Raw genomic sequence first — 13340 nt, forward strand, 5'->3', positions numbered from 1 at the left:
TCGTATACCTCTCTGTTATGATGCCTTTCCATTCTTGCTCTGCAGAAAGCTGTGAGTATTTTTCTCCGATAGAAGTTTACAGCAAATAGAGTTGTTAAATTATTTTTTGCACAATGTTTCTATTCTCTTCTTGTCTGCAATATTTATTGTTCATGTTACTCTATTGTACAATACCTCAAGAAAAGACCTCCAACACCTAAATTTATATTATTTATTAACGTATTCCTGTTTTTCAGAAAAGTTTTTCGTATTATTACCAATCCGAATTTTATACTCCCTCCATTTTGTTCATCATTCTACTGCTCTAAAAACCAAACTCATCTACTACTTTTAGTGTCTTTTTTTCCTAATGTAATTCCCTCAGCATCACGTTATTTAATTCGACTTCTCTACGCTTGCTTTACTTTTGTTGATAGTCATCTTGAATTTCATTCAACTGCTCTTACAACTCCTTTGCTACCTTCGACAGAAGTACAATGTCATTCCCGTTTCCAAATTTCTCCTCAGTTTCCTTTAGGCTTTCTCAGTGTACAAGTTAAATAACGTTGGTGAAAAGGCTACAACCACGTCTCATTTCCTTCTCAAACCACTGCTTCCTTTTCGTGTCCTTCTACTCTTATGACTACAGTCTGACTCCTGTACAAGTTGTAAACAGTCTTTCGCTCCCTGTATTACATTTCCGCTTCAGAATTTCAAAGAATGTATTCCAGTCAACTTTGTCAAGAGCTTTGGCTAAATTTACAAATGATATAAACGTAGGTTTGCCTTTCTTTAATATCTATCTAAGATAAGTCGTAGGGTCGGTATTGTCTCACATATTTCTACATTTCTCTGTGACACATAGAGACCTCTCTCGAGATCACCTTCTATCACTTTTTCCATTCTTTTCCTAGCTCAGAGTTAGACAATAGATTAAAATCTGTTTGATTGGACGTGAAAGCTACCCGTGTTAAGGAACATCAGATTTAGCCTGCCATACCCGAGAACTGTATTAGAATAAAGAGTCATAAATGAGAAACTATCAAGTAAACGGCAGATCTGGTGGTCCAGCTGCATTATGTACCCACTCTGATTCAAAACACTTGTGCAGAAGTGTAGAACTTACAGCTTGTACCGTCACTCGTACACTATTCTTCTGGATAGTACATACACCATGACAAACCTCATTCGCATGCAGGTGAATACATTATTCATGTAATAGGATAACAGTATTCTCTGGTCCAATGCTGGATATTCTTCGCCCTCTGTCACTGTACAAGACTGTCTTACTCGCAACTGCACCAATTGTCTATGCGAGGCGTTCACTGCAGGTGGACCGTTCGTGAGGGAACGGCGGTGACAGCTTGCAGCAATTTCTGCCTCTTATCGAGACGACTTTAAGCCTCGAGGCGCGAGGCTTAAATGTGACTATTCTAAACTAGTTGCTTCTTTTGCGGGGCGACTTTTCTTACGATCGAAACATCGGCCATGCACGTCAAGTTCTACACTGACAGACGCTGGGGTGTAGCGCAGCCATAAGAGCTGAATATTAGTCCTCGTTTTCTCAGCAGTTGCCACCTGGTCTAACTCGTTCTAGGACATCCATGGCTACCTGAAATCGCTACTGGCTATTACACTCAAGGTGAATGATTTGCTGTCCAGTGAACTCACTCTTCAGTGTACTGAAAGTTATCTATAGCGACGTAGCGGCTTAACTGCAGTAAAAAATCGTTTCAATTTCATAATTTGTATTATTCTTGACATCTATTTTTATATTTTTGTGTCATTCTACGTGTATAACTGACGCAGTAAACAGAAAGAGCTTCCGTTTCACATAAGAAGCTTTCATTTCTTGAACGATTACGGGCTGTCGTTTTGATCAAAGGTAATGTCATCCTATCAGTGTACCAGTCGGATATCTAAACAAAGAGAGGTCGACTTAGAACTTTCCGTGACAGCTGGTCGAATGGAATGTCTTAGAGTGTTTCGGCAACTGCCGTGTGCGAACAGTGGTTGAACAAACGCTCGCGACATACTTGTGTTGGGTTTGTGACTTCGGTCTATCGGCGTCCTCTCGCAGCTTGGAGATTTCTTGTTACTTGCAGCATCCGAGCGATGGAGCAGAATTAAGATTTTATTTTGTGTTTTTCAGTTAGCAGTCCCCTTTTTAAAATTCTTGCTTTCAGATTTTTTAAATATATTAGAGACCATTGCCTTGGTGATGTTTATTCCGAGCCCTCATGACCTTCAGCCAGGTCATCAGTTTCACGTTCTCTTGCTTAATCGTTCAAAAATGGTTCAAATGGCTCTGAGCACTATGGGACTTAACAGCTGAGGTCATCAGTCCCCTAGAACTTAGAACTACTTAAACCTAACCTAAGGACAGCACACACATCCATGCCCGAGGCAGGATTCGAACCTGCGGCCGTAGCGGTCTCGCGGTTCCAGACTGACGCGCCTAGAACCGCACGGCCACACCGGCCGGCCGCTTAATCGTTACGTTAACGTTCTGCAGTGCAGAATTATTTGAAAGACAGAAGTCAGTTTCAGAAGATATAATGCATTGTGAATAAATGTTAGAGTCAATGACTGGAGTTTCTTTCTTTTCTCGGTTGTGTAAGCTAACGTGGCGTTATTGAGCTCTCATTACTGCAATGTGTTGCTTAAATGACTATAAAACCCTCCAACCGAAATATTATGTGTCGTTGTGTCGTCTCAGAAAGTAGACTGTTTTTTTTTTTTTTTTTTTTTAAATTCTGAATCTTGAGTACCACTTCGTCATTAGTGAGCGCCCTAACGAGTCCTATGTATCATCAGAGGCATAGAGAGGTGTAATCTTGAGGGTAAAAGGATGTTCTTTCGGAATTCACAAGAATTTTTCCTTGTTCTCAAGTCAGTATATGATTTATTTTATCGACTGAGAGTGGAAGAACGGGCCTGTTCCTTATCCACATGCATAAGTAGCCTCTGAAGTATCGGAAGTGGCTTAATATCCAGATTCTCTGTGTATTCATTAAATGTTGAAGCTTCTGTTTTAACAACACGATTAACGTGTGATACCACGGAACAGAAAATTTGGAGACATGGGTCTCATTATTACTTTTGGCTATATGATTTTGGCTTAGTTAGCATCCCTATATCAGTCTGTTTACAATGTTAAAATGGTATACGGAATATCAGAATACATATTCACTATGAAAAGGTACTTTCATCACTATGAGAGTTCCCTTTGTCCATGAATGTCTTTGTTCCGGCATATACCACTGGTGATCAGGACCGAGCTTATCCATAGCATATTATATATTACTACTTTTCTTTCAGTCTACTGTTGCAGCGATGGTCGCTTCCCTAACAGAAATACAAGTAAACAGAAAATTGCCCTATTGTTTCATACGAATGTTATCAAGTTTCACATGGTCTTACGCAAGGAGCAATTAAAGCAGATGTAGGGTAGAGTTTCATGCGGTCAGAAGCGTTATTTGCTATTCTTTTTTCTCTTTTTTTGGTAAAGAACATTGAAGGAATTGTTGCCATTCATGGTGTTCCGTTTAGCTGTTTCTGATGAGCCTTGATGATTGACTATTTATTCAGTAGTTAAAAATGTGAGTTTCGTTGTTGTTGCACTTAGCTGTTTGATACATTTTATTACGAATGCAGTCTCATTAGTGGATCCTGTTGCGTTCAAGGTTGGAGATCCGTATCTCTATAAACCATTTACAATTTAAGCGTATGTGGGGTGTTTCCAAGTACTTGCATCAAATGTCTAGGAGTCACAGATCACGTCATAGGGAACACTTTTTGCTAGAGAGAAAATGTTCGCTGAGGCTTCCCAGCACGCTAGCCATCCATTTGTACTGAGAGGCGGCAGGGTGTAGGCACTCTGCTGTGTACCTATGCAATGTGTGTTACCTATAAGCCAGTCAACTGTCTATATAACCAGGTGTATGCCCAGTCAAATTAAAGTTCCTGATCTGCTTCCAAAATATCTTTCTCGCTTAGAGATACTCGTACTTACGGTTTGCTAATTGAAAATAGTTATAAGTTTACTATGCAACACACCTGGTTCATAGACCCTGTTAGTTTGGTGAAATCTCGTCGTACCAGGGCGAATGCTAAAGGACGCTTAGCGTCACCGGGAAGCGTCAGCGATCATTTTGTCTCTAACAAAAGCTGTTCCATATGACGTGAACTATCACACCTGGACGTTTAATGCAAATACTCTTAAATATCCTACTCTCGAGTAGTATGTGCCAAGTAAGTGGATTAAGAAAGGAAAAGAGCCACAGCGGTTTACCAACAAAATTCACAAAATGATGGGAAACAAAGGCTACTGCACTCTCGGGTCAAAAAGAACGCACAAATGTTGACAGGCAAACGTTGGTAGAAATTCATGTGTCTGTAAAAAGATCGATGCGTGAGGCGACAACAACTTACACCATTATTCCTTAGCGGAAGATCTTGCCGAAAACACGAAAAAATTCGGGTCATACGTAAAAGCACTATGTCGATCGAAAGCTTCTATCCAGTCACTCGTTGAACAGTCTTGGGTGGAAATGGAAGAGTGCAAAAGGACAGCCGGAATTTTAAATTTCGCGTTTAAGGAATCGTGATGATGATTATTAGTGTTTTATGGCGCACAACAGCGAGGTTATCAACGCCCGAAGGAATCATTCACGCAGCAGGATCGTACAAACACACCGTCGTCTGACCGCCGCAGACTCCCGTATGGAGGTCTTTGTGGCTGGTTGGCGACGACGAAATCTGTAGGGCAAACTGCCGCGGTCTCGTTCTTGCAACATGCCAAAGTCGCCATTTGTCTAAAAGTCGACGGGTCAGTACAAACTATCATGGTGGTTTTATTTGTGATTTGTGTGGTGTCACCGCCAGACACCACACTTGCTGGGTGGTAGCCTTTAAATCGGCCGCGGTCCGGTAGTATACGTTGGACCCGCGTGTCGCCACTGTCAGTGATTGCAGACCGAGCGCCGCCACACGGCAGGTCTAAAGAGACGTCCTAGCACTCGCCCCAGTTGTACAGCCGACTTTGCTAGCGATGCTACACTGACAAATACGCTCTCATTTGCCGAGACGATAGTTAGCATAGCCTTCAGCTACATCATTTGCTACGACCTAGCAAGGCGCCATTACCAGTTAATATTGAGATTGTAAAACATGTATCATCAAGAGCGATGTACACCAATTATGGATTAAAGTTAAGTATCCCAGCAGCAACGTACCTTATTGGCTATATTAATTACATTGTCCTGTTCCAGACCTCATGCCAGTTTGCGTGAGCTTAAACGCGTGCATTTTGGCCTCCTCTAGCAACAGGGTGTTGGCTCTTCTGCCAACACATCACATGGCGACGAGTGTGCAAACGGTCTTCTTCTTTATACTTGCTTAAATTACTTGTGTCATGGCTTCGCCACAATCTCCAGATGTACTGTTCGAATTTTATCGCTTGCAGAATCAGCAGACGCAGGCCTTATTGGATGCCCTTGGACAGCTCGTCCAGGGTCAACGTGCAATGCAAAACGATGCGGCCGCCGCCGCTCCACCGCTACCGCAGCCACAACACGCAGTTGCACCACCTTTTCGTCCTTTTGATGCGGCACTGGAAAGCTGGACGGCGTGGTCACGCCAATTTGGATTCCATCTCACCGCCTACAGAATTCAAGGTATTGAGCGGCAGCCTTTTTTGCTTTCTTGTGTAGGAGTGTCCACCTACCGTGTGATAGTGAAATTGTTTCCCCGATGCGACGTGGCAACTCTGTCCTACGACGAAATTTTGTCTGCATTAGATGCATAATTCAAAGAATCAGTCAATGTCGTTGCAAAAAGGTATACGTTCTTTCGTACAAAACGTACGGCCGGTCAGACTAATAGGGAGTGGGTTGCAACCTTGCAAGGCCTTACAAGGGATTGTGCTTTTGAGTGTGAATGTGGACTCCCTTATTCAGATACTATGGTGCGTGATGAAATTGCACAGAACGTTTCTGATGTTCGTATAAGGAAACAGATTTTGAAACTAGTCAATCCCTCCCTTCAACAAGTGATGGACATATTGGATAGGCAAGACACACTTGACTTTGCTCAGGAATCATTTGAACCTTCACCAGCTGTGTGTCACATTAACCGGCCCGCCGGGCGAGCTGCACGGAACAGTAAACAGCCCTCGCGCCCATCCGCGCAGCTGCCGCCAAGCTCTCCACTACGTGTGCCACGCAAGCAAGCAAATGCAGTGCTAAAGTCATGCCCACGGTGTGCAACTCGACATTCGCGTGAGAATTGCCCGTCACGCTAGGCTATTTGCTTTTTCTGTAGTAAAAAAGGACATGTTCAGAGGGTTTGCCAGAAAAAGCTCAGATCGGACACTCACAACGATTCCAGGCCCTTTGCCTCACGCCAGAATCGGAATCGAACCAAGGCTCGTGAACCTTCGCCCATGGAAATTCATGCAGTTCATTCCACTCCGCCCAGTGCCACTCTCTCTAACAGTGACTGTGTTCGTCCCGCAAATAGTGTGCGTCGACATCGACGGAAATCCCGTGAAGTCGCAAGTGATTCTGTACCAGTGTCAGTTCACGTTGCATGGGACAGTCGCTCTTGTCGTCAGCAGGACAATAAACATTTTGTAGATTTGAACATTCATGGCAACGTGATACCATTCCAGCTCGATACCGGAGCTGCAGTTTCATTGATCAATAAAGACGTACAAACAACTGGGCACACCTCCGTTGCATGCCGCAAATGCTAGTTTAAATAGTTATTCCGGACAAGCTATCCCTGTGTTAGGACAGTGCAGCCTTCTTGTAACATACAAGGGACAAACAAAACTTGTGTCATTTTACGTACTTCGTTCTTCTTCTGCAGTGAACTTGTTTTGTTTAGATTTATTTCAGTTGTTTAACTTGTCTATAGTAAATCAGGTCATATCAGTGAACCAGACTGTACCTTTAGCCAGTGTTTCTCGTCTATGTGAAGAGTTTGAAGACATTTTTGCACCAGGCCTTGGTTGTGCTAAGAACTATGAAGCACATTTGGAACTGAAAGTAAACGCGCAACCGAAATTTTTCAGAGCGCGCAATGTTCCCCACGCATTGCGTGATGAGGTCGCAAAAACATTACACGATTTGGAATCACAAGGTGTGATTGAACGTGTGCAGGCTTCTCTCTGGGCATCACCCTTAGTAATTTTGCCAAAACCTTCCGGCAAATTGAGACTTTGTGTGGACTTCAAAGCTACAGTGAATCCACAACTAGTGATTGCCACTTTTCCTTTACCCTGCCCGGAAGATCTTTTTGACAAACTGTGCACGGGTAAATATTTTTCGAAGTTGGACCTCGCAGATGTGTACTTGCAAATACCGGTGGACGAAGAATCCCAGCGCGTTTTGGTGGTTAACACGCATCTTGGTTTGTATCAATTCAAAAGACTGCCATTCGGGTGTGCATCCGCCCCTGCATTGTTTCAGCAATATCTGCAAACTGTTTGTGCGTCGGTCCCTACTGCAGCAAACTATCTGGACGATATTGTGATCTCCGGAAAGACAGAAGAAGAACATTTAGCCAATCTCAGAACATTATTTCAGGTCTTGCGATAAAATGGTCTTCGCTTGCGGAAGGACAAATGTGTGTTTTTTGCTCGTGACTTACCCTATTTGGGACATGTCATCAATGCCCAAGGCATACATCCCAGTCCAGAGCACCTCCGTGCCATACAAGACTTGCCTTCGCCGCAGAATTTGAAGCAGCTACAGAGTGTGCTGGGAAAAATCAATTACTATAACAGATATATGCGCCACGCCTCTTCCATTTCAGCTCCGCTTCATCGCTTACGCCATAAAGCTGTTCCGTTCGTCTGGACGGCGGAATGCGAACGCGCCTTTCGCCAGTTGAAATCGGCGTTGCTTTCCACTACTTGCCTTACGCCTTTCGATCCCCAGAGACCCCTTTTGTTGATAGTAGATGCATCTGATTTCGGGATCGGTGCTGTGCTTGCGCACAAAGATGGTTCGCACAATCGCCCTATTGCCTTTGCGTCCAAATTGCTCTCGTCTGCACAAAGAAATTATTCCCAGATCGAGAAAGAAGCTTTGGCTCTCGTCTTTGGTGTTACTAAGTTTCATGATTTCTTGTATGGTCGTCACTTTACCATCATCACAGACCACAAACCTTTGACATCGCTTTTTCATCCGAACAAGCCTGTACCTCCACGTACAGCGCAGAAATTCATTCGCTGGTCTATTTTCCTCTCGCAGTACCGCTACGATATCTTGTATCGGTCCACTGCTAAGCACGGAAACGCCGATGCGTTGTCCCGTTTGCCTGTTACTGAGGACAGAGCATTCGATTCTTCCGAACTTGCTTGCATATTCATTGATGCGGAAACTGATGACGTGGTCGAATCGTTTCCGATTGATTTTCGTCGTGTAGCTACAGAAACAGCTGCTGACCCTGTCCTTGCTACCGTTTTGCATTTTGTTGCTACGCAATGGCCCTTGTCAAAGTCACGGATCGAGGATCCGTTGGTTCGCCGATTTTTTGCTCACAAGGAGAGACTTTTTGTTCGACGTGGTGTTTTGCTGTTGCGTTCAGATAATGATCAGTCCAGGGTCGTGGTCCCACGTTCGTTACAGTCCTCTGTCTTACGGCTTCTCCACCAAGGACATTGGGGTATAGTGCGAACGAAACAACTTGCTCGTCAGCACCGTACTTGGTTCGGAATCGATGCTGCGATTACGAATATGTGCTCTTCTTGCACAGCGTGTGCCGAACAACAATCCGCACCACCGCGGAAATTCTTTGCATGGCCAAAAGCCACTTCCCCTTGGCAACGCTTACACATTGATTTTGCTGGTCCATTCTGGAATGCTCGATGGTTGGTTGTGGTAGATTCATTCAGTAATTTTCCTTTTGTTGTCCGGATGTCTTCCACGACGTCATCTGCCACCATCCAAGCGTTATCCGCTATCTTTTGTATTGAAGGTCTTCCACAGACTTTTGTTTCCGACAATGGCCCACAATTCATGTCCGCAGAATTTCAGTCATTCTGCAAGGCCAATGGTATTCAACATCTGACGTCCGCGCCGTTTTCGCCTCAGTCAAACGGTGCCGCTGAACGATTGGTCTGCTCTTTCAAGTCACAGATGTTGAAGCTGAAAGAGTCGCATTCTCGGGAGGACGCGTTATTGCTCTTCTTGTCCTCGTAACGCTCTCAGCCCCGAGATGGTCGCTCGCTGGCTGAGTTGTTGCACGGTCGTCCTCATCTAACCTTGATGTCTTTGCTACATCCGCCGCGTCAGGTTCCTGTGCAGCGGCAGCCACCTGCTTTTGCTCCAGGCGACGTTGTATACTATCGCATCTATCGAGGTTCACGGCGTTGGCTCGCAGGGCGCATTCTTCGCTGCCTCGGCCGCGCTATGTATCTGATTTTGGGGGCCTCTGGTGAGGTGCGTCGGCATCTCAATCAGCTGCGCCTCTGTCGTCTCACGGGTTCTGCCGCTCCCCGTCTGCTTTCAGCGACGGTGCCGTCCGGTCAGCGCCCTGGGGACCCATCTACTGGCTCGCCTCATCCCCAGGTGTTACCGACGCTGCCTTCCATTTTGCCCCATGGCGATGCGCCGCCGCCGCCGCCGCCGCCGCCGCCGCCGACGCCGCCTGTTCTCCCGCCGGTGACGCCCGCAGTGGACGCTTCGCTGCAGCCGCCAAGCGCCTCCCTGGGTCACGCGCCGCCGATGGCTTCCCGTGACCAGCTGTCCTCCGACATGGAATTCTTGCCCGCTCCGGACCACATGTCGTCTTCGCCCGTCGGGTGCCCCGACGTGATGGAGGTCGACCCTACGGCCCCTCCTGTCTCTTTACGGGCGCATACACCGCATGTTGGCGTGCTCCCTGGACTAGGTTTTCAGGCGTTTCCTAGCTCCCCTCGGACCGAATGGCCGGGTGCGGGTGGCACAGCCTCGCCTGTTGTTAGGCTCCCCATCTCGTCGCATACGTCAACATGGGGTCCTCCCCACGGCGGCCGGAAGCCTTATAACACAACCGTACGCCGATTTGCGGGGGAGGAATGTGGTGTCACCGCTAGACACCACACATGCTAGGTGGTCCGGTAGTATACGTCGAACCCGCGTGTCGCCATTGTCAGTGATTGCAGACCGAGCGCCGCCACACGGCAGGTCTAAAGAGACGTCCTAGCACTCGCCCCAGTTGTACAGCCGACTTTGCTAGCGATGCTACACTGAGAAATACGCTCTCATTTGCCGAGACGATAGTTAGCATAGCCTTCAGCTACGTCATTTGCTACGACCTAGCAAGGCGCCATTACCAGTTAATATTGAGATTGTAAAACATGTACCGTCAAGAGCGATGTACACCAATTATGGATTAAAGTTAAGTATTCCAACAGCAACGTACCTTATTGGCTATATTAATTACATTGTCCTGTTCCAGACCTCACGCCAGTTTGCGTGAGCTTAAACGCGTGCATTTCGGCCTCCTCTAGCAACACGGTGTTGGCTCTTCTGCCAACACATCAATTTGAGTGTCGTCAGCTTCCGTACCGACAGCTTGATGTTGGGCTGTATAATCGCAGCTGGCGGAGCGAGTTAGAGTTACCGTTGGACAGGACCTTTTCAGGATCATGTTTACGTCTTAGTAACTGAATTTTCCATAGATGGTCAGTATTCCCCACGAAAGAACCTCTGTTACGTTTCCACCTTTGGCTGAACTGACTTACCCAATCAGTGATTAGGGCGACCTACAGTTTAACGTGGATTCTGAACTACAGTGCAGCTTTGGGTTTTTCACAACAACAAATCACTTGACGCAGTCAGTGGGGGTAATCTCATTGAAAAGGACAGGGCCGATAACCTTCTGCAGGAAAATTTTTGTGCCCTGTCTCTGACTCTAGCATGACGGAACGTAACGTCATGTCCTAAACTTATCTCCTTTAACATGTTATTTAAAAAATGTTCAGTCCTACAGGCTAAATACTGATGAGTACATGCAGTGATTTACGAAAATTTAAATCATGTTACTTACCAAATATATCACAAACGCGTTTACAGACAAACATAGCCGTGATAATGTCTTCCATCATCCACATTGTTAAAGCGCAGCTGTTCATGGAGATCCAGTGTTGGTTGTAATTGTCGTATGCCAACGAGACTTGGTAGATATTCTAATGCGTTAGCGCGGAACCGATTTACATTGGAAAATACGTTAGTTCCAATTACGACCACCAGTCGCAAATCTAGCGCTGTAGACTGTTACTATAATGGTTCAACATCCATGCTGTTATTTGACAAGTTAAAATGTGAGGGAACAGTATGGCAATTGAGGAGGGACCGTGCGTTTTTAGTGAAACTCCTTTACGTGGACGGCAGCAATTGCAATGCTGCATTGAGGGAGCAGCGTCGAATGAAAGGTCTAAGAAGAGGTCCGACGGTATTTAATGGTTTAAAGAAGATGGCAATAAAATTTGGAAACACAGGTGAGCTTGGTGTGGCACCTAGAAGAGGAAGGCATTGTATCCCGGTGGAAGTTATTCAAGAGGTTCCTGTAATTCGTCATGCAACACGTTCTCCGGGCAGTACTAATGCTCGTCCAAGGCCAAGAGAATTGTCCATCTCAAGAAAAACAGTACAGAAAGTTATGCGGTCATTTTTACTCTGGTACCCGTACAAGATCCAGAGGGTGCAGCAACTGAAACCTCACGATCTACAACAACTTTCTAAATCTGCTCTTCGGTTTTCTGAAACGGAACCATGTTGATGACATGTTGTCGGGCAATATTCAGCGGAGTGTCGAGGCATATTCTACACTACCGGGTGCAGTGAATCCACAGACTGTCGAATTTGGGGTACTGTTAAACCGCGTGTGGTGCAGGAAGAACGGTTTCACTCACCATAAGTGACAGTGTGGCGAGGGGTCACAACCACATTTATTCTCAGTCCGTTCTTCTTTGAAGAGAATACAACCAGAGGTCCTGTGAAGTGCACCGGGAAGTCCGTACGTTATCAAGACCTGCTTGAACAGCATCTGATTCCTGGTTTTGAAGAGAGCAACTGTGTGGGAACGACTGTTTTCTTGGAAGATGGGAGCGAAAGTTTACGTCACTCACCCAGTAAATGATCTGCTTAATACAGCCTTCCATGAATGTAAATATCTTCAACATTTCGCGGCCCTGTCAGCAACTGTATAAATATTAATTTTAATTTTAATAATCAACAGCCTCAGTTGCACCTTTTACCTAGAATATACCTAGGTTTCAGTCGGGATGCATTAAAATTAATGCCATGAATGTGTTATGTATAGAAATTTTCCAGATATGAGGCCTGCAAGATCACCTACTCTGAGTCCATAAGACTTTTGGCTCTGGAGATATATAAGAGAACGCGTTTACCAGTGACACGTTCTGACTCTACCTGATCTGAAGGCCACTATATACGAAATATGAACACGTTGCTAAGACTCCACCAGCACAACTACGAGGAACAGTTGATCACATCGTTTTACTGACATTGTATTTCGTAGACGTCTCCGGTGCTCATATTGAATAAATTGTGTAAACGGTGGTTAATAATAAAATCAAGATTATGCCTTTTTCACTTGTTTGAGATTTTGATGACCACATCCCGTTCCTAATCCGTTACATCTGTAAAAATTTCTAGGCCTCATTCTTCCATTCACAGCGCCATATTTGCACCTGGTGACCCAAACAGTGACTAATTCTGTTCCCAGCTTAAGTCGGTTCGGCATGGACACATTAGAATATTTAGCAAGTTTCAATAAGATAATTACCGTCTACACTGGACCACTGTCAGTAACTGCACTTTAATTATAACCACCTGGTATGTTAAAGGAAGGGGAGATCAGGACATGACGTTCCGTCGAGACGAAGTCGTTCGAGAAGGACCAGAAAATCTTATTGGAGAAGGTTATCGGACTTGTCCTTTCTAAAAAAGTTATAGCCGTGGCTTTCGTGGCGTAGGAAGTAGTTTCCCTCTAGGGTAAGTAATGCGGAAATTGACGAACATTATTGTAGTCCAGTCATGTTTGTGTACCTCTACTTGAATTCTAATTCGTTACCAGTGATCATGTAGATGCTCGATGCGTGGATACCATAGCGAGCGGCTGCAGAATACTGTTAGGTAATGCATGTTAATGGGCTCGTCCTAATGGATGAGGCGCGCCACGCCTAAGAGGATTAACGGCTGGGTCACTGCTGCGTGGTACAGTTACGCAGAACCACGTCTCAGTTCATTGCTGGACCTTACGCAGCAGATAGGGGGTAAGGAATGAAATAGTTCGAAATTATATCTAAACGGTGCAGCGCGTCGGGAAGCATGGCATATGTC

This window comes from Schistocerca serialis, chromosome 8 (assembly GCF_023864345.2).
Source record: "Schistocerca serialis cubense isolate TAMUIC-IGC-003099 chromosome 8, iqSchSeri2.2, whole genome shotgun sequence".
NCBI lineage: Eukaryota > Metazoa > Arthropoda > Insecta > Orthoptera > Acrididae > Schistocerca > Schistocerca serialis.